Raw genomic sequence first — 19,819 nt, forward strand, 5'->3', positions numbered from 1 at the left:
TGATACAAGCAGAAGCTGAACAAATTTGAGTTGGTCACTTTTTGAAGGGGTCGGATCTTGTACAGAGGTGTAATCACTGTGGATTGCAGTTCAAGTGTATCTGGACTCACTAGAGGTTCTAACAACGGCTTGAAATCTCCACAACGGAAGGATTCGTCTTCAATATTTTTCACAAAGTCCTCAATGATCCGTTGCAGAGCCGGTGCATCTTGTGTGGAGAGGCAGCGAATCCACGATGGAATCTGAGCCTTTGTCAGCGGTGGAGAGGCAGCGAAAAGGGCTCATAACCGATGCGCAGAGAATCAATGAGACGCAGGACAATCAATGAGACGCAGGACAGAGGCAGCGCTCAGGTATTCATGCACAGAGAATCAATGAGAGGAGTTACGACTATTCTTAGGACTGGCTATGATACCATGTCAGACCAGGAGTAACTCCAGACTAGGCAAAAAACTGATTCATCAATTTCATTAGGTAGCTATTGTTATATACATGAATATGACTGATCAGTTCATCTTCTTGATGACTGTTCACATTCCACATTCACCCAAGGATTAGGTGTCAACAAAAATTAATAAAAAAATTATTAATAAAAAAATGTTTTATTGGGAGTTAGTTTATCTCGTAACCTTATGAACCTGTAACATAAATATAAGTGAAATTTCTCATGTTCTCAACCCTCTCTAATGTGTAATCCCTCGGTCATTTTTTTTAAGAATTAACTCCATTAAATATAAGTGAAAGCTCACATGTTCTCAACCCTCTTTATTGTGTAATCCAGGGGTTATTTTTTTTAATAGAGTTAACATGATTGCTAATTCATCTCATATAATAAAAATAAATACAAAAAATCATGCCAAAATAAATTTTAGAAAATATAACAGTTATTGATAAGTAGTCCTGCTAATCAGCAAATTTATAAGCCGCGGGGAGACATTTTGTGGCTATACCATCCTAGAGATATGAAGGATAAAATTATGTTCCAATATATTAATATGTGAGTTTGCCGAACCTGACGTTAATTATGATGAGTGCATGGCCATACTGGAGATTGCAACGTTCAACAACGTCGTGTTATTATGAATTTGGCATGGTACTCCTTAGAAGGTAGTGTATTCAGTACAGCCATCCTGGAGATATGAAGGATAAAATTATGTTCCAATATATTAATATTTGAGTTTGTGGAACCTGACGTTAATTATGATGAGTGCATGGCCATACTGGAGAGTGCAACGTTCAACAACGTCGTGTTATTATGAATTTGGCATGGTACTCATTAGAGGGTAGTGTATTCAGTTACATTTGACAATCCAAGTTTGTTCCGTGCGATGAGTAGGTCGCTTGTGAGTCTAAATTTGACACACAATGTAATTCTGAAGTACAGTGCATGATCATTTCAACTTGTTGCAGCTTGCAAGAAAACAGATCAAACGGAAATCGCGGAATATGAGGAAGACGTCATTTCTTTCGTACAACTTGCTTCAATCGGGAGGTGATGGTGATTTTGATTTAATAGGAAGAGTAGGTGATTTGATATCAAGAGTAATTTAACCATGCCAAATTTTTGATGTGAAAGTAGTGGAATGATCGTATGTAAAAATTTCAGGGAATGTAGGTTACATTTCTCAAGTTTCAGGATTTTGGGTATCCAAAGTTTTGATGGTTTTAAATTTTTTACTGTCATAAAAAATGGATTCAAACATTTTTATGGTCATATTTTTTGATCAAAAGAGTCAGATTCCAGCGAAAAATTACTTGACTCAGTAGACAATTTTTAATATTATTCCAAAGCTTTAGGAGTTTGGATATCCAGAGCTTTTGATAGTGTTGAATATTTTTGGTCCATAAAAAAATAGATTCAAACACTCTTATGATCATATATTTTGGAAAAAAAATCAGATTCCAATGAAAAATTATTGCCTCATTAAACAAAGCTCAATATTATTAGAAATGAAAGAATAAAATTAGACAGTAAAAATTAGCAATTTGCATATAGAAAAATGCCTATGCAATGCATGCATTTTGAAATACAAACTAGAAATAATTAAAATGCGGTGTTATAAAGTGTAGTCTTCATGATCATAAGGATATGGTCCAATAGTTTGATAGGGAACTGTGACCCCACAGTTTTCGTGAGCAAGAATATATATACTTGAAAACTACTGCCAACACATTTTTTGAAACTCATTAATAAAAAATTAAAAACATATAACAGTCTTATTTGTCAAATTATTCCCACCCTCAAAATCCAGCCCAATAAAAGGATTGGAATAACCTTAAAATCTTAAACATGCAATGCAGTTTTGGTTATGAGTAATTTTTTTCTTTTTTCCGTGACAATAGATAACCCATGGAAAACCCATACACGCAATAATAATGTGAATAATAAAATAATATGATGGCAGTCTCCGTTCATCCTTCATAAATAAAAATCGATAATAAGTGGCAAGTTGTTCAGTCAAATCCGAAGTTTGATGCCGATAAATAAAGGAAAATGACAATAAACAAGTGTAATATGCAGATCGATAAATAAAGGAAAATGACAATAAACCAGTGTAATATGCAGATCGAAAAGAATAGTAGTTTAGTGATAAAGTGGCAAGTTGTTTAGCTAAATTCCAAGCAGATATTTATTTAATAAGCAAGTGTAATATGTAGTATTGTTTTTGACTATTGTTTTTATGCAAAAGGTAATTGATAACAATTATTGAATGAGTCAATAAATTTATAAATTTAATAATGAAACACATTTGAATACGACTAAAGGAAGTAAGAGAAGTAATTAATAAACTAAATAAATTTGGAGTAAAATAGAGATAGATGCATATAGATAATTAATTTCTTAAAAAGCTAATTATTGTAACAAATTATTTATTTAACTTTAGATTTATATTCATCTTAATTCACGATGTAAAATTTCTATGTCCGAAAATTCAACTTGATATGAAGTATCTTGTGTCTTAACAAAATATGTAGCAAAATATCTAATATAAAAAATTACAATGTGTAGTATATTAAAATAAAAAAAAGTGTAAGTGCCAAAGGTTCCTAAATTTTTCTTTTATTTTATATTTTTAAATAATAGTTAAAAATATGAAGACCAAAGGAAAAATCTTCTTTCTTGTAATGTTAAATTAGATTTTATTTTTTATATTGCTTCATGATTTAAAATTGAATTGTGAAAATATATAATATATGGAAGGTTTATTGGGGGAAATGATTGAATGAAGTCCATTTAATAAGAAAAATCACTATCTAAAAAATGAAGAAAATTAACAAGCTGTTGCTTTTGTTTTTAAAATTGGCTAGTTCCGAAGGCTAGTAAAAGCTTCAAACATAATGACAACCATTTTTTTTATATAAAATATTAATTATAGAAAAATCTTTAAATTTAGACTTTTTTTTTTAAATTAATTTATAAAGACTCTTAACAATTGGAAGTTTTTTTTTTTTAAACAAATTTTAATTATGAAAATTTGATTTTACTCATCTACCAACAAAAAAATCAATTTCTAAAAATATAAATTTAATATTCAATATAAATTACACATTAATTGAAATCAAAACATTTTGACCTAAACCCATTACAATATACTCTGCCTTCAATACATATAAAAATTAACTATGAATGTCCACGGTGCTGAATCAGCTGCCTATGCTTTTTGTTTTGTGTGGGTTTGTATGTCAGTTCAAGATGCAATCGAACTTTCGAACTTCAAGAGGTTGTTGAGTGAACGCTATTCGCAGAACATCCTTTTTCGAATTTGACAGGTAGTAGAATTTCTCAAACATTACTGTTGACAGGAAAAATAAATATAAAACTTTTTTCGAATTAGACAGGTAGGAAAAAATCTCGAACGTCACTGTTGATCGGTAAAATAAATATAAACCTTTAAATTTGATGCGGAAGCATCTAAAACTCCCTGTTGTAAATTATAGTGGTTGTTATTAATTGGATCACAATAAGGAAAATCGTTAAAACCTCCTCCACAAGGAAAACTCTTGTGAAAACACTTGTAATTGATCTTCGTCCGTGGAAACTATGCATTTTTCAGATAGATAAAATTCTGCTAAATAATTTCAATATCTTGACATTTAAGATAACTAAGTTACCAGTCCATTATTAAAGATTAAAAAAATTACTTCTTCCTGAATGTCAAGTTACCAAAATCCATTATTAAAACTAAAAAGAAAACCTTTCTCCTGTTTCCTCCGGAGAACAAATAGTGGATCTCACATAAAATAGGAGACTCTAGCCTGTTGTAAGATTAAGAATACATAACACGTTTTGTACTGGTTGATCCACTTTGTTCATCCAAACAGTGGTTTGTTGTGAAGCATTGACATATTTTTTTCTGTAAGTTCAGTAGATTTCTTTTCTATTAATATTTTCTGAAAGTAAGTATGTCTTTAATAAAAAATGTAGGTGGCCTCAACTTGTCCGTAGGAAACCAAGTTTGTTGGCCACCTATCTACATCGAATGTTTTCCAAAATTTAAAGATAGTTTTGATGACCACCCAGGCTACATTGGCAGTTTTATCTACTGTAAATTTCAATTTAAAATAGTAAAATATATCCGACATATAAACGAAATTCTAATTGAAGACCTGCTTCACTCATTTGATGAGTCCACCAGGGATGGGGCTTCCGCACTAGACCCCGGGATTTCGCTCCTCTTCAAGTCTTGTATGCTTTGCTCGATCTTGTTCACTGTGAGATTTTTTCGGTACAATTGCATTTGGACAGCGACAATCTCTCTGTGAAAATACTTCATGCTAGGCTCCTCCGATTCCTCTCGCTCCTCATATAATGTCATTGCTCGGGCTAGGATATTATTCATAACTCAGTACTATTGAATTATTTACCGGAACAACGTGTGACGACCTCTGGTGTTCCCTAGATCTTTAACCATGGTTTCCCATTCTTCTGCCTCAATTTCCTGGTTAGGAATACTGTCGTTGAGCTCCCTCTCCCACTCATATATTTGAGCTTTCACCTTCGGTGGTGTGTCAACCATGTATGCATTTATCAGGGCCTGCATATTTTTTTTCCTAGTCTTCCTTCCTCTTTTGCTTGGACCGCTACTGGAGGTTGCTTCCAACCCTTTTGTCTTTTTCCTGCCTTACTCATTCTTCTATTTCCTCTCTTACTCATTCTTCTATTTCCTCTCTTACCTTCCTTATCCTTCTTGTTCTCCTTCCAGCCTAATCTCTCTTTTCTTAGACGACTCACATGTTCTGTGTTGCTCACTTGTTCCTGGGTTGGAGCATAATATGGGTTCTGAAACACAGGGTGTTACTGCACTCTGGTAGTTATATTCCCTAGAACATAAACCAATGAAAATTATTTATAAGTCATAATTATTTTGAACAGAGTAAACTTGGGCTTCTCCGGTGTGAGCTTATCCAGACGCTCCTGGCTTGGAGAATTGTGGTTGCCCTCTTTAACCCCCAAGTTCCCCCCTTCCTCCTCAGAGAAGAAGAGGCTTCTGCCCTTCTCTTCATGACAGTGATTCTCTATATAGTTTTGTAGAACCCAGTTTCCCAATTCCCACGGGGTCTCTCTATTTCCCTTTCCTACTGCAGTTTCCTCCCGCCCATGCTTATCCCCACCCCAACAGACGGGATAATGCATTTCCGAATTAACAGTTATGTAGGTGTCTCTATTCTGGGTCTCATTAGAGGGGTAGGACCAGGATTTTCTCCTCATTGTTTCCCTATCCCAGTTGCTACCCCTGATTTTACCTTTCGATCCAAAGCCTTTAGCCAGGTCTGGTCTCAGCTCAAGTCGGACAAAGCAGAGCCTTGTTGCATGGTCTATGATAGTTACAGTCCCCCAACACATGAAAATAACTTCTTCCCTCGCATGCCATAGACTCCACCATACCGGTGCGACAAGTTTGTTTCTATATCCATTGTAGAGACCCCAATGGTCGTCCCAACGGGCCACATTACCTCTGGCCCTATTTACCCAGAGATGCATTACCATGGTCCCGAACCCCCTCACACCGATGGAATTCTAGGCATAAACACTCCAGGCTAATGGGCTAGACCCTCGGACGAAACAGGGTTCAACTCGTTCTGAGGCTTGAGTTCCCATAGCCATTGACCAATAATCCTTTGTACAGCTCATTTTTGCCAGACAATCAAGGATGGGGGCCAACATAACATACCAAATATTCCTGACGAAACCAGGTTCTAGCTCGACTTCCTCCAGCCCACTTCCAGCACCTTCCGCGCACGTCTTGCCTTCGCCTTCTGCATGCAAATGCCTTCTCTCCTAGCTACCTTAGCTTTTTGTTTCTCTATCTAGCTACCCTGCCTATCATCCGAATGGTACTCCACACGCCTTCGTCCTCCTTCCGCGGCCCATTCCCTTATTTGGTTTCGTCAGGATGGGGTTTCCCTGACACTACCATAATTTCCTTCCATCACTCCACTCGTGTCGGTGGGTGCTCCTATCGTGGGCTTCCTCCTTCCGGATTTCCACTTGTCATCTCTTGTCTGCCCACTCCCACGCATGACACCAGAGTATCGTCTCTCATCTCCACCCTCGTCCACGACTGCCTTAACCCTGTACTATCTGTTGCCCCACTACCATGTCCTGCTTGCTACCCCAACTGCGCTCGTGTCCTCACACCATTCAATTCCACCTCTGTCCTTTGAGCCATCTGGGTGGCTGCTATCTCCTCGTCCCCCCATACCGTCTGGCACACCTCGGCTTCCATCACCGCTTCATACCTACCACACCCTAATCGGGGGGAAGCATTAACATATTAAATAACAAATAACAATCATTTGTTTTCTGGTATTGACATATTAAATAACCAAGTATTAATATCTGATTATTATTGTTCTTGTGATTTATCACTTAATATGGTTAGATTATTGCTTATGAAATTTTGAACCAATAACTTTTTCACCAGAAAATATCTTAATAAACTCACAATCTATTTTACTTCAAATAAACAATTAATTCATAACTTTTAATTTATTAAAATTAAAAAAACAATATTCTTTATTATATAGATAAAATATAAAAAATAAAAATAAAAAAAATAAAAATTATTTTAATCAATTTTCTTTGCAAAATTTCAAAAATATAGATTAATTAAGAAGCACCCATCTTCATCATCGTACACAAAAACTTCAACACTTAATTAGAAAAAGATTTGATTAAGTTGCATTTAAAAATGGAAACTATCGAACACCCTTGGACATATAAGCATACAAGGGGCTTCATTTTTAATCACTAATTGTTGATTATGGTTCGAAATATTTTTTTGGTGATTTGTGGTGTTTCCATGTGACCAATTGAGTGTTAAGGGAAAGGACCGCTCTTGGATGCAACTTTCTTGCATGCGAGGACTCCACATTTGGAGAAAAGGCCAAGAAAGATGATTAGTATGCCTCTTGGTTGTGTGAAAATAAATGCAAATGATGCTCCCATAGGAAACTTACAAATAGGGGGTTATTTTTTAACAGACAAATAGGTTTTATATGTAAATCTATACATCGGAGCTCACCCTATAACAACCCTAACATGATCATACATAGATTTATTGCCATAAGCATCACAATTGTGGTGTTTTTTTCTCTATTTTTAAATAATTATGAGTGGTTTAATGGAAGAAAAGGGTTAAACAAAATTCTTGATTTAAAATCTTGAGAAGAAACTATCGTAAAGTATCCAACCCTTTAATGTATGAATATAGATATGGGGTATCTATAGCATATTTCTTTTAAGGAAGTGGAGTTTCCAAGATTTCTTCATATTTTAGTTTCCTTAAATTACATTTTTGACACTACCATCATTTTCTCCTCGTTGAGAGTTTTTCAATAATATAAAACACATTTAAATGATGCTTTGGATAAGAATATAAGTTCCTTTAAAGATCTTTGCTTCATACAACATCGTTCTTTGTACTTCCACATCGTGTCACCTTAGTGGTTCATGTAGTGAACTTGGAAAACTTAGCATATCGCTCATTAGGCCCTAGGCCTAAACTTTCAATAAAAAAGAAGCCTAGTCTTGAATTGCCCAACCCTGTTGCTCATTATTCACTGATGGTCCATGGCTATGTCAATTAGTGTTCCTTTATCAACCATTGGGGCATACCTGAAGTTGCAATACATGGGATTGATTGATATTTTACTCTTGGTAAGTGGACAAGATTATATGCCTACATTTAATAAGCCAATGCTTTTATGGTTGATTATCTAACAATAAACCTGCCAATATATTGATGGTCTGATGCTATATCTCATCAAATGGACCTTCTATAACTCGAAATAATCAAGGCCTATTGGGTTCCATTACGGTCAAGAACTTGCACCAATAACAATTTTGTGAGATTCACAACACTTGATATCTAATCACATGATAACCATATCATTGCCACTATGAAAACTATCAAGCCACCAAGTTATCATCATTATTTAGTCTAATCCACATCACCTTGCCACATATGGCCATGTCAGTGCCACATGATCTCCATATTAGTATCATGCCATCTATGTTATGCAACCAGATCACAAAACAAAAGAAAGAAAAGATCAACACCTTGAAATTAACCACTTTGAGGGGGAAACCTCCTTTAAATCATGCAAATGAACAATTATTGTATGATAAAAATGACAAGACCTCCTTGGTATATATATGAGTTTAAGGGGTCGCAATATAATTAGAGCCTACATGACAATGATAATGTAAAGGAATGTTCAACAACAATAATAATGGGTTTCTATGGGGAATAACATTAACAATATGGGGCCTACATCGGCATAACAATAAAAATAAGGGGGCTACACTAACAATAACGATAAGGGGACTACATTATTATTATATGTACCTATCATGCCCCTCTCCTTCAAAAAAGTATGTCCTCAATGCTTGAGTAGTGATGGATGCTTTTTTATAAATTATCATCCTCCCATGTGGAATCTTCAACAATTAAGTTCTTCCACTTAATGAGATACTGTGAATTTGATTAATTTCTTAGTTTTCGGGTTCTTGTTTCTGTTATTTCTAGGGAAAATTTTAAGGATGAAAATCTGTCTTAAAGTTTATAAACCTTGGCGAATCTTAATAGTCCCTAAATTGAAAATTATAAAAGTTAATATCTTTCTAAAAACATGAAAATTTCTAATAGTTTTATATATAGTCTTAATAGAATTTTGCCTATTTTTAAGGTAAAAGAATTTTATACTATAAAAGTTGGGTGAACCATTTTTAGAAAAGGATGGAAATTGGCAAATATTGTTTTTGGAAAAACCATGGCAAATTAGCCCACTTGCAATTATTAGCCCCTAAAATTTTCCATTGTTATTTCTTTAGGTTTCATTATGATTTCTCCTTCCTCGTCAAGTTCTGGAAATATTGTTTGAACTAGGAGCTTGTCATTGACAACCTTATTTAAGCATGAAACATGGAAAACTTGGTGAGCTCAGGAAGATGCAGGCAGCTCTAATTTGTATGCCGTAATATTAATATTTTGCAAAACCTTATAAGGGCCATAGTACTTGGGTGACAATTTATTATCTTTCTTAGCTTGCTTGAGGGATATTTGTTTGTATGGTTGTAGTCATAAAAATACCTAGTCGCCTAGGTCAAAACTTCTTTCACTGTGATGTTGATTTTCCTATTGTTTCATTTGATTATGCATCATAGTTAAGTTATCATTTAGGAGTTAGAGAACTTTTTGTTGATGCTCAATGTGAGATTCCACAGCTTGAACCTTAGAATTTTCTCTTAAAGATGATGTTATGGATGGTGGATGATATCCATAAAGTGTCATAAATGGGGTCATTTTTGTTGCAGTAGGGAAGGAAGTGTTACACCACCATTCAACAAGAGTTAACCACTTTAACCATTGTGTTTCTTTATTAGATACAAATCAACAAATATATCCTTGCAGACATTAGTTCACTATCTTATTTTTCCCGTCAGATTGAGGATTATAAGATGAACTATGAGCTAATTGAGTACCAAGACAAGAAAATAATTCCATCCAAAAAATTCTAGTCTATATGGGATCTTTGTCCCTTACAATAATATTTTGGTTTCAATGTAGCTTTTGAACTATTTCCATAAATGCAATAACACCCAACATACATCGGCCTACTTCGTAAGTCTATGAACTTCCACCATAATGATACTCTTTCCTCTGGACTTGGGTAAATATTTGATAAAATCCATTGAGACCTCCTCCCAATGCTGACTTGGAATGGATAAAGGTTGTAACAGACCTGGGGTCTCAATTGCCTCAACTTTATTTTGTTGGAAAACCAAACATTCTTCCACAAACTTTTGAATATCATATTTAAGGTCATCCCAAGAAAACTCCTTCTTGACCGTGTGGTATTTTTTTTAAAAACCCCAGTTCCCTCCTAAAGGAGAGGTGTGCAATTCTAAAAGAATTTTTTATTTTAGTTTGGAATTTTTACATAGATATAAGTGATATTTGTACCACAACGAGTCATTTTTCCAAATAAATATATCTAATCTACTGGGATCTTGTTGCAACTTTTTAATGAGTGTCTGCACCTCTTCATCATTATTCCATTCCTCCCTTGCTTCACTTATCCATTTAGGCTGGATAAAATAAATTTCATAGATTAATGCTTGCACATCCTCATCCATTCTTGAGAGTGCATCTGCAACAACATTTTTCTTCCCTTTCTTGTAGATGATTTCAAAGTCATAACCCAACATATTAGTCACTCGTGTTTTCTTCTATTCTAAAGATAATCATTGTTCCAAAAATTATTTAAGGCTATCATGATATTTTTTTACCCTCAAGTGCCTTCCCATTACCTAAGGGCGACATTGCTTTGAGGCATGTTGTATTGCCAACATTTCCTTCCATAAATCAATTTTTGTACAAAACTTCCCCTTCAATGGATGACTTTCAAAATAAATGGGTCTTCCTTCTTACATTAAAACAACACTAATTCCATTTCTTGATGAATCACATTCCACCATAGATCTATTTGTGAAATCTAGAGTTGCTAAAATTGGAGCTTGGAAAATTGCCTCTTTAAGATGGTTGAAGGACTTAGTTTCTTCTGGAGTCCAAAAAAATCCATATATGTACAATAATGTTGTTAGGGGTGCTATTATTTTCTCATAATGCTTAAAAAACTTGTGATAATACCCTATCAACCTGAGAATTCCTTGAAGATGCTTTAGGGTTCTAGGAATTTTCCATTCCTTCATGGATTTAATTTTGTTAGGATCCACCTTAACACCCTCATGAGATACAATTAAGGAAATTTTTAGGGGCTAATTTTCGCAGGTGGGCTAGATTTCCATGTTTTTTCCAAAAACAAGATTCGTCAATTTCCATTATTTCTAAAAATAATTTGCACACATTTTATTGTATAAAATTGTTTTACCTTAAAAGTCACTAGAATTTTATATAGACTAATATAAAATAATTAGAAATATAGATATTTTTACAAAAATGTTACCAAACATTTTACAGTTTTCATATTAGGGACTAATAAGATTCGCCAGGGTTTCTAAACTTTAAGATAAATTTGCATGCGTAAAATTTTCCTTGGATACAATATGACCCAAATTTTCCACCTCTTGTACCCCAGAGAAACATTTGGAGGTTTTTGCATACAATTGTTTCTCTTTGAATAGTCTGAGCACCCTGTCAACATGTTGAACATGATCCTTCCAAGACTTATTGTAGATTAGTATATCATCAAAAAATACTAACACAAAATTTCTAAGGGTGGGTTTGAAAATGGAATTCATCAAACCTTGAAGTGTGGAAGATGCATTAGTAAGGCCAAAAGACGTGACCAAAAATTCATAATGACCTTCATAAGTTGTGAATATTATTTATGGAATGTCCTCTATATACATTATAATTTGATGATATCGTGAATAAAGATCCATCTTGGTGAAGTAAATTTCTCCATGTCATTCATCTAATAATTCATCAATGACAGTAATGGGAAATTTATCTTTAATAATGAGCTTGTTGACATACCTATAATATGGACACATATGCCATGATCCATCATTCTTGTGTACCAATACTAATGGAGTATGGAAAGAACTTTCGCTAGGTTGAGTTATACAAGCCTCTAGAATTTCTATAACCATATGTTCAGTTTTACTCTTTTGGGCATAGGGACATTTGTAAGGTTTGATGTTTGGAGGAACACTTCCTAGAATCAAGTGAATAACATGATCATGACCACGAATAGGTGGAAGGCCTTTGGGAGTCTCAAATACCTTGGAATGGTTGTCTAATATAAATTGGAGATAAAAAGAAATAGATGATTTCAATGTTTGAACATCTAATGAGCATAATTGTGAAATTATGGCTCACTGTTCATTATTAAAAATATTTTTAATTCCATTAGAGCTAATTATCATCCTTGATTTGCCTGCGATGCACCTGAATTCAATTTCCTTTCCTTCCTAGGAAAATTTCAAGAAAAAATTTTGAAAATTAAAATCTATCATCCCCAATTATTGTAACCATTGGACTCCTAATACGACATTAGCACCACCCATTGGAATGGAAAGCATTCAAGGACTAGTCAATACATATTCCCTCAAGGTTAGATTGATATTATCAAACTTCCCTAAGAAATTTATAGTTCCTCCATTTGCAACCATCACTTGACACTCTAGTGATTGATATATATATATATATATATATATATATATATATATATATATATATATATAGTAATTCATTTTTTTTTAATCTTGCAATGAACAAAATTATGGGTAATATGTGAATCGATTAATACTATTACCCTTCTTTTCTTGATATATCCTTTTATATTGAGATTTCGTGTAGCGGCAATCCCTCCCAGTGCATTACAATATATGGTTAGATTCATTTTTCCTTTATATGGGGATGGTTCCTAGTGTATATAATCTTCCTTTGATATTTATAATTCCTTTTCTTCCTCCTCTTCACAATCTATGTAAAAAATAAAATTCTCGACACGCTTATGACTCTAAGTGTATTTTCTATCACAATTTTAACAAATCCCTTTTTCTCTTTTTTCCTCTAGTTGTTGTGGTGTCAACCTTATAGGTTGTGGGAGGCTAGGAGAAGAAACACTCCATCTTTATGGCTGTGAGTAATATACTTCCTTGTTTCCATAACGTTTCTTTCAAATTTTCTTGCTACCTTCAATGCTTTCTCCAATGAATCAAGTTCTCAAAGGAAAACCTCATGTTGGATGTTATCCTTTAAAGTACCTATGAAGAAAAATATCATATGCCCCTTTGAAATATCATTTAATTTGATATTCAATATTTGGAAGTCATCAATGTGCTTTGCAATTGAACCCTTTTGTTTTAGATTTATCAATTGGCTAAAGAAGGTATTACTCCATATATCCTCATAATGTGCTAATAATTATTCCGCAAAATTTGTCGAAATGGAAATTGATTTATGAGAATAAAGTCGTCGATACCACAAAAAAATATTTTGTTATAAATCTAAAGATGCAATGCACATCTTTTGTGTGTGTGACACATCATATAGATCAAAGAATTCGTCCATATGTAATACCAATGTTACCAGATCATTGCCATTAAACTTCCTCATATCTATCTTTGGAATGTGGTGGCTCTTAAACCAAACGTTGGAGTCTCTAAAAATATAATTCATATTCATTTTGCCCTTATCATGATTTTCATGGATTACCTAGTCACCACTTGGATGCCTTTCCTGCAGCAACTTTTTCAACCCTTCCAACTTGACATGCATCATGTCCATGCCTACTTTAAAAAATCCCATGCCATCCTTCAAACCTTCCATTTTGCGTTTTATTTTTTCTTCTAAACCACCTATATTAGGTTCCACTTAATTCTTGGTTACTCTTTGCAAGAGTGAAATTTGTTGCACTTGGTCTCGTAACTTTGTTATATCATGTTGTATTTCTTCCTCTTTGCCATGTGTCATAGTAGAGCTTTCTGGTTTCTTAATAGGTGTATCCATTTTTTATAGAGGAATTTTGGAATCAAACAAGAATATCTATGCTTCACTATGACCTTTGGATCACTTCAAACTAACTTTTTAAACAAAAGTTCTTCAAAAAAAAATACACACTTTTTTCTTGCTTTTAGGAGTTCGATCTTGAAACTATTGTATCTCTATAATTTCAGCCTCCCAAGGTTAGAAATTTTGTATTGTGGTATCACTTTGAGTCTTCTTTCCAGTTTAATAAGTCAGACCAAGATAGGATTCTTCAAGATAAAGCTATGCCAAATATCCCACGATGACCTAATTATGGACTAGTTTAGTAGAGTGAACTTGTTTTGAATGCCATGTGTCATTATCTCAACCTCTGTTTGTGAAATTGAACACACAAAACTAAATATTGTGTAGATTTATAACTTTTTACGAAGTTCAATTCCAATGGTCAAAGAGAAATTTATGGTGGTTTTCCTTAGGTCACATGTTTGAGATTGAAGTATGGAGCATGGAAAAATCCTAACTTCTTAGGACCATAATTCAGAAAATAAAAATAAACAAATAAATAAATAATAATAAATAAATTAATAAATTAGTAAATTAAAAAAAAAAAAACAAAAAAACAAAAAACAAAAAACAAAAAACAAAACAAAACAAAACAAAACAAAAACAAAAAAAAAACAAAAACAAAAAAAAAACAAAAAAAAAAAAACAAAACAAAAAAACAAAACAAAACAAAACAAAAAGATGCAAAAAAATGCAAAAAAAAAAAACAACTGAGATCTGAAATTTTTACACAACGTTCATCAATATTTCAGCTCCATGTAGTCAAAATTTTAGCTTTTGAATCTTTGTAGAAAAAAAGTTATAGAAAAAATCCAAGATGGTCTATTTGATGCAATAAAACCCTAGAATCCAAGGCTCTGATACGAAATGTTATGTAATCAGATCACAGAAAAGAAAAATAAAATAGAGATAAATGACTTGAAAATTATCCTCTTCAAGAGGGAAACCTACTTTACATCACATAAATGAACAATTCTTGGATGTTACAAATCACAAGACCTTCTTGGTATATTTATGAGTTTAGGGGGTGACAATATATTCAAAGCCTACATAATAATGATAATGTAAAGGAACAACAATAACAATAGTGGGCTTATATGGGGCACAATAATAACAATATGGGGGTTACATGGGCACAATAGTAACAATAAGGGGGCTACACTAACAATAACAATAAGGGGACTACACTCGTATGGTAGGGACCTAACAATATCCATGTGAACATCATCTTAGCTCAAGGTCATCTCCATTTCACCATTATGTTAGCTCCACATCATCCACATTAGTGCTACATTGGTTCCATGTAAGTCATCGCATCAACATCAACCATGTCAAGGACCTTAACAGGGTCACCAGTATCAAGAGGAAAGTCCCAATATAGGGAATCCAAATCCCCTAACAAACCAATATTTGTTACTTAACGAACCAGGTAACCCTCTATCACTGTTAACTCATAGACAATGTTAGATTTTGTAAGAATCGATGGTTTGTGTTGACTACTACTTGTAGAATTTGTGATGACACAATCTCTTGATAACTTGATTGATAACTTAACAACTCTTAAACTCTTATTATCTCCTTTAACTCTCAGATGGTTAGGGTTATGTTAACATCAAGGATTTTTCAAGAGTGGTGAAATACCCAACCCCCAGGGCACAATATCACAATATCATGGTACCAATACCCTAGATATCTAAAACTACCTTTAGTTATCTCTTGTTCACATCCCATATGTTGGGCATGTGATGAGATGCTAAGGCTAATGACCTACAAGGAAAGAAATTTTAAAACTTCCATGCTAAAGGAATACATTCCAAAATTTATATCCGACCGAAAATAAAAGTGTTTAGTGTCTAAATTATGTTTCTACTTGAAACAGAGGGTCCCTCCCTAAATATTTTCTTTGTAATGCATGTTAGGAGAGGAGGCTCTTAGTCTATATTGAAAGTTGAAAGCAACTTTTATGGGGAATTGAAGCTATAAAAAAAACTTTTGAACTACGAAGGACCTCTCCAATTATGAAGGCACCCAAAAACTTCATCCACACTGTTAGGAACTAGTTAGTTTCTCAAGTAATAGCAAAAAGGTCCACTATATATAGTGGCCTCTTTTGAGGCCTTTAGACCTTCTCACTCTCAAACCATGGAAAAACAATAGTTAATTAGTAGTCCAAGAAAGTGCATTTAATTGTTGTTTAATCTTATAACTACCCTAGTAAAGGATAAAATACTTTACTTAAAGGATATTTAAGTTCTTCATTAGATTTTGAGACAACTTAAAAGTTTTGCAGTGAATTTTACAACACTTATTATCAGATTTTATGTGAAGACTCCTTTCATATGAGTCCTCACATTGTTGTCCTAGATGTTCCTTTATGTTGAAAACACTCAGATGACCTTCTCACCCAATAATAGACATAGGATTTTTTGGCTTATCTAGAATAGACATAGCTTATTAATTAAACTTATTGAGAGGATTTCACAACAAATAGACTATTCATGGTTATTGAAGATAGTAAGGGGTTTATATGCCTCACAATTATTCCTTACTTGATTGAAGCTTGTATTAGATAGGAACTTAACAATACCTAGGGTTATAGATTAATTGGTCCTATTCTATTCGAAGCCCACCATGATAAGACATAAAAAATTACAAGTTGAAACATAAACATTTCAAAATTATCATAGCTATTACAACTAGATTTCCCCTCTCATCTAGTCCTCAATGGAAAATATACTAAGTTACATCATATACAAGTAACACATGGTATGCATTTATTAGGAAATCATATAGATATATTATCAACATACTTTTCATTTCATGGATTATTTAAAAATTAAAATCTTCAAGAGAATTTATCTTATTATCATCAAACAAAACTTACAACTAAAGAAGGGTGAGCCACATGCTACCCCACCATATGTTCAGATGCATTAATTTATTTATGATAATTGGCCACCCACAAGTAATACCATGAATCCATGATGGAAGTTTTCTTAGTAACACAAGGTGGAGTTCTAAGTTCAACCTCCTTCATCCAATAAAAAATATTCATTTCTCTACCAATCCATCTATCTTATTTCTCTCACACTTCTTCAAGCACTCACTCTGTATCACATTGTGCTATCCTATGTCTCTAGTCTCCTCACTTCACCATTGTTATGATATAGATACTCGGAGGGTCAAGATTTAGATACTTGAACCATGATAAAAAGGAGACAAAGACATAAACTTCCCCTAACATATTCTTTAAAAAAGTAGAAATAAAAAAGACACAAGAGAGCACACGTTTCTTTATTGAATGGGAAAAATCATTTTCACTACATCATGGTAAACTGATGCTACATTCTCAAATTGAGACTTGTTATATAGAAAAAAAAAATAGTTAAAAAACCATGGGTCATTTCTTTTTAGTTAATATATGCAGCGTAAATTCCATAGGTGAATAAATACCATGGGTGGATGTCACTTTCCATTAGGATCACCCATCCCCACTTAAGAAGAAATGGTCACCATTGCACGAAGATCCCTCCTAAGAATACTTTGTTGAATATGAAGATTCACTAAGAAGGGTTTTATTTTATTGAATAATATCTGTGGTGGAAGAAGTTCCAAGGATAGAGATACCCTGTAATCCTTGTGGCCAAATGTGATATTGATAGTGTGAAGCCTAGAAAATCGACTTCCATGAATTATGGGTTTGTGGATGACCCATAACCATAGCGAACAAATATTTGAGGATAGAGATACCTTGTAAAGCTTGTGACCAGTTGTGATGTCAATAGTCAGTGGCCTAGAAAATAGACTTCAATGATAAGGGCTTTCGTGGTTGAACCATAACCACGATGAATGACAGTCCTAGGATATAGATAAATTGTAATGCTTGTGGGCTCACTGTGAGACCAACAATGCATTCCCTAGAAAATGGACCTTGAGATATTGGTTGTTGGTTTACCTGGTAGAAATATGGTGGCTTATTTTTTATTTTTTTTGCATCCATTGTAGACATGAAAACCCCCATAAAAGATAGCCAAAAAACCATGAACTTTAGGAGGTAAAACCTCCATGTGTCCTATCACAAGAACAATGGCTTAATAAATATCTTACACTTTCTTCATATGCATGGTAGCAGGTTCCATCCTTGGAACAATGCATGGGACAACCCTACAACAAGATGGACATTGTAACTTGATCACTATCATGTTTAAGTGCATCGTTTTCCGCATACTTTTACAATTGAACTTTCCACATCATTGAAACATTTTTATGGTATTCCACATTATGAAGAGTTGGAAAACTTCCAAATCTAGAAAACATGTCAAAATATATTGCGGCATGTAATATGAGCTCAAGAGATATGACTCCTCCAGTTCGCAACATAATTTAGTGCCTCCAATCAAATTTTTTCTTTGGTATCTTGTTATGTCTTTATATTTGGGTCTACATTATTTCAATGAGGGGCGGGAGTGATACATCGTTGGATTTCTGGAGATGTCTCAACTATTTTTCCATCAAATAATAGTTCTGCTCCATAATCCTTATATTTTGCATCGATATATGAATATGGTAGAAAAATACCAATATAGGAATCCCCACAAGTATATTTGAGGTTTCCTCGCCAACCTTGCATCCAAATCCAAAGTATTGTTCGAAGGATTCATTATAGATAGAATTTTTCGTAGCTCCCTTGCTTCGCAAAAGCTTAACAAGCGTTTGAATATACCATTCAATCATTTCCTGCTTGGTGGTCTTTCCCTCATTGGGAGGTCCCATGACAATGAGGCAGTGCTCATAATTGATACTGGGAAAAAAAAAGGGTGCAATCTCAATGGGTCTTTGGTTGCTCCAGTTTGGCGATGAATTGGAGAGTGGTGAATAACCTGAATTGTTTGTAAACTTGTTGTGTACTCTAAACTAGCTCACTGGAAACTTGCTTGCCTACAAAACTCTATGGAAGATGGAAACCAAAGGGTTTTTGAGCGAAACGGAATATAGATGGGAAGAAAGGGAGGAAATATAGTGTGTGGATTGGGATGAGAGCCTCCTTGAAGAATAGGATTAGAATTCCATAGCGAGGAGTAGGCGCATAACACGAGAGAGAACAAGAGGCATGGAAACCAATGTGTCAGTGGACATTGAAGTGAAAAAAATAAAATAGGCAAGCTCTGCGCTAATCACAGAAACCTTAAAGGGTGGAGACTAGAGATTTAGAGCAACCCCTTGAAAGGTTTAGTTGGATTCAAGGTTGAGATCATCCCATGTGAAAGATATATCCAAGAGATGTAGCTATATTTCCACATATCAAACACCAAGCTCGAGGGAGAATTCATCATATTCCCTATCAAACAATGAGGGTAGGAAGAGAAGAGAAGTTAACGCATCTCGGCCTCAACCTAGAGGGAGAAGTGCAGAGCTAACAAAGCTGAGACATGTGATGATGGATACATAGTGAATCCAAGTTTGGAATTTTTACCGTAGTTCTTGATAATATGTTCCATCAAAAGAAAGATAGTTCCTCCTGATAGTGTTATGAAGAAAAAGTCCCATCTAGCTATCATCCAACTTTTGAATATAGTCTAGGAAAAGTTCCACAATTTGCTTGCCAATGGTGTCATGACCATTAATTTTTTGGGTCACATCTCCCTTACTATTGACAAGAAATTGAGGATGGAAAATTTTACAATAATTACGAGTTCAAACCTTGTCAATCACAGTCGACTCCTAATCTACAAATACAACATGTGGAACAGGATTTATGGGTCATGTTTTGCTGATGAATTAACTTGGGAACT

At 34.1% G+C, this 19,819-nt stretch overlaps 1 pseudogene; it reads right to left on the reverse strand.

Annotated features, from left to right (window-relative positions):
• Positions 1–6,611: 6,611 nt before the first annotated feature.
• LOC149193603 (multiple organellar RNA editing factor 2, chloroplastic pseudogene) lies at positions 6,612–19,163 on the reverse strand (annotated as a pseudogene).
• Positions 19,164–19,819: the final 656 nt, after the last annotated feature.

This window comes from Pinus tabuliformis, chromosome 2_2, assembly GCF_031772625.1.
Source record: "Pinus tabuliformis cultivar Carrire ecotype Pingquan chromosome 2_2, CPIR1, whole genome shotgun sequence".
Taxonomy (NCBI): Eukaryota; Viridiplantae; Streptophyta; class Pinopsida; order Pinales; family Pinaceae; genus Pinus; species Pinus tabuliformis.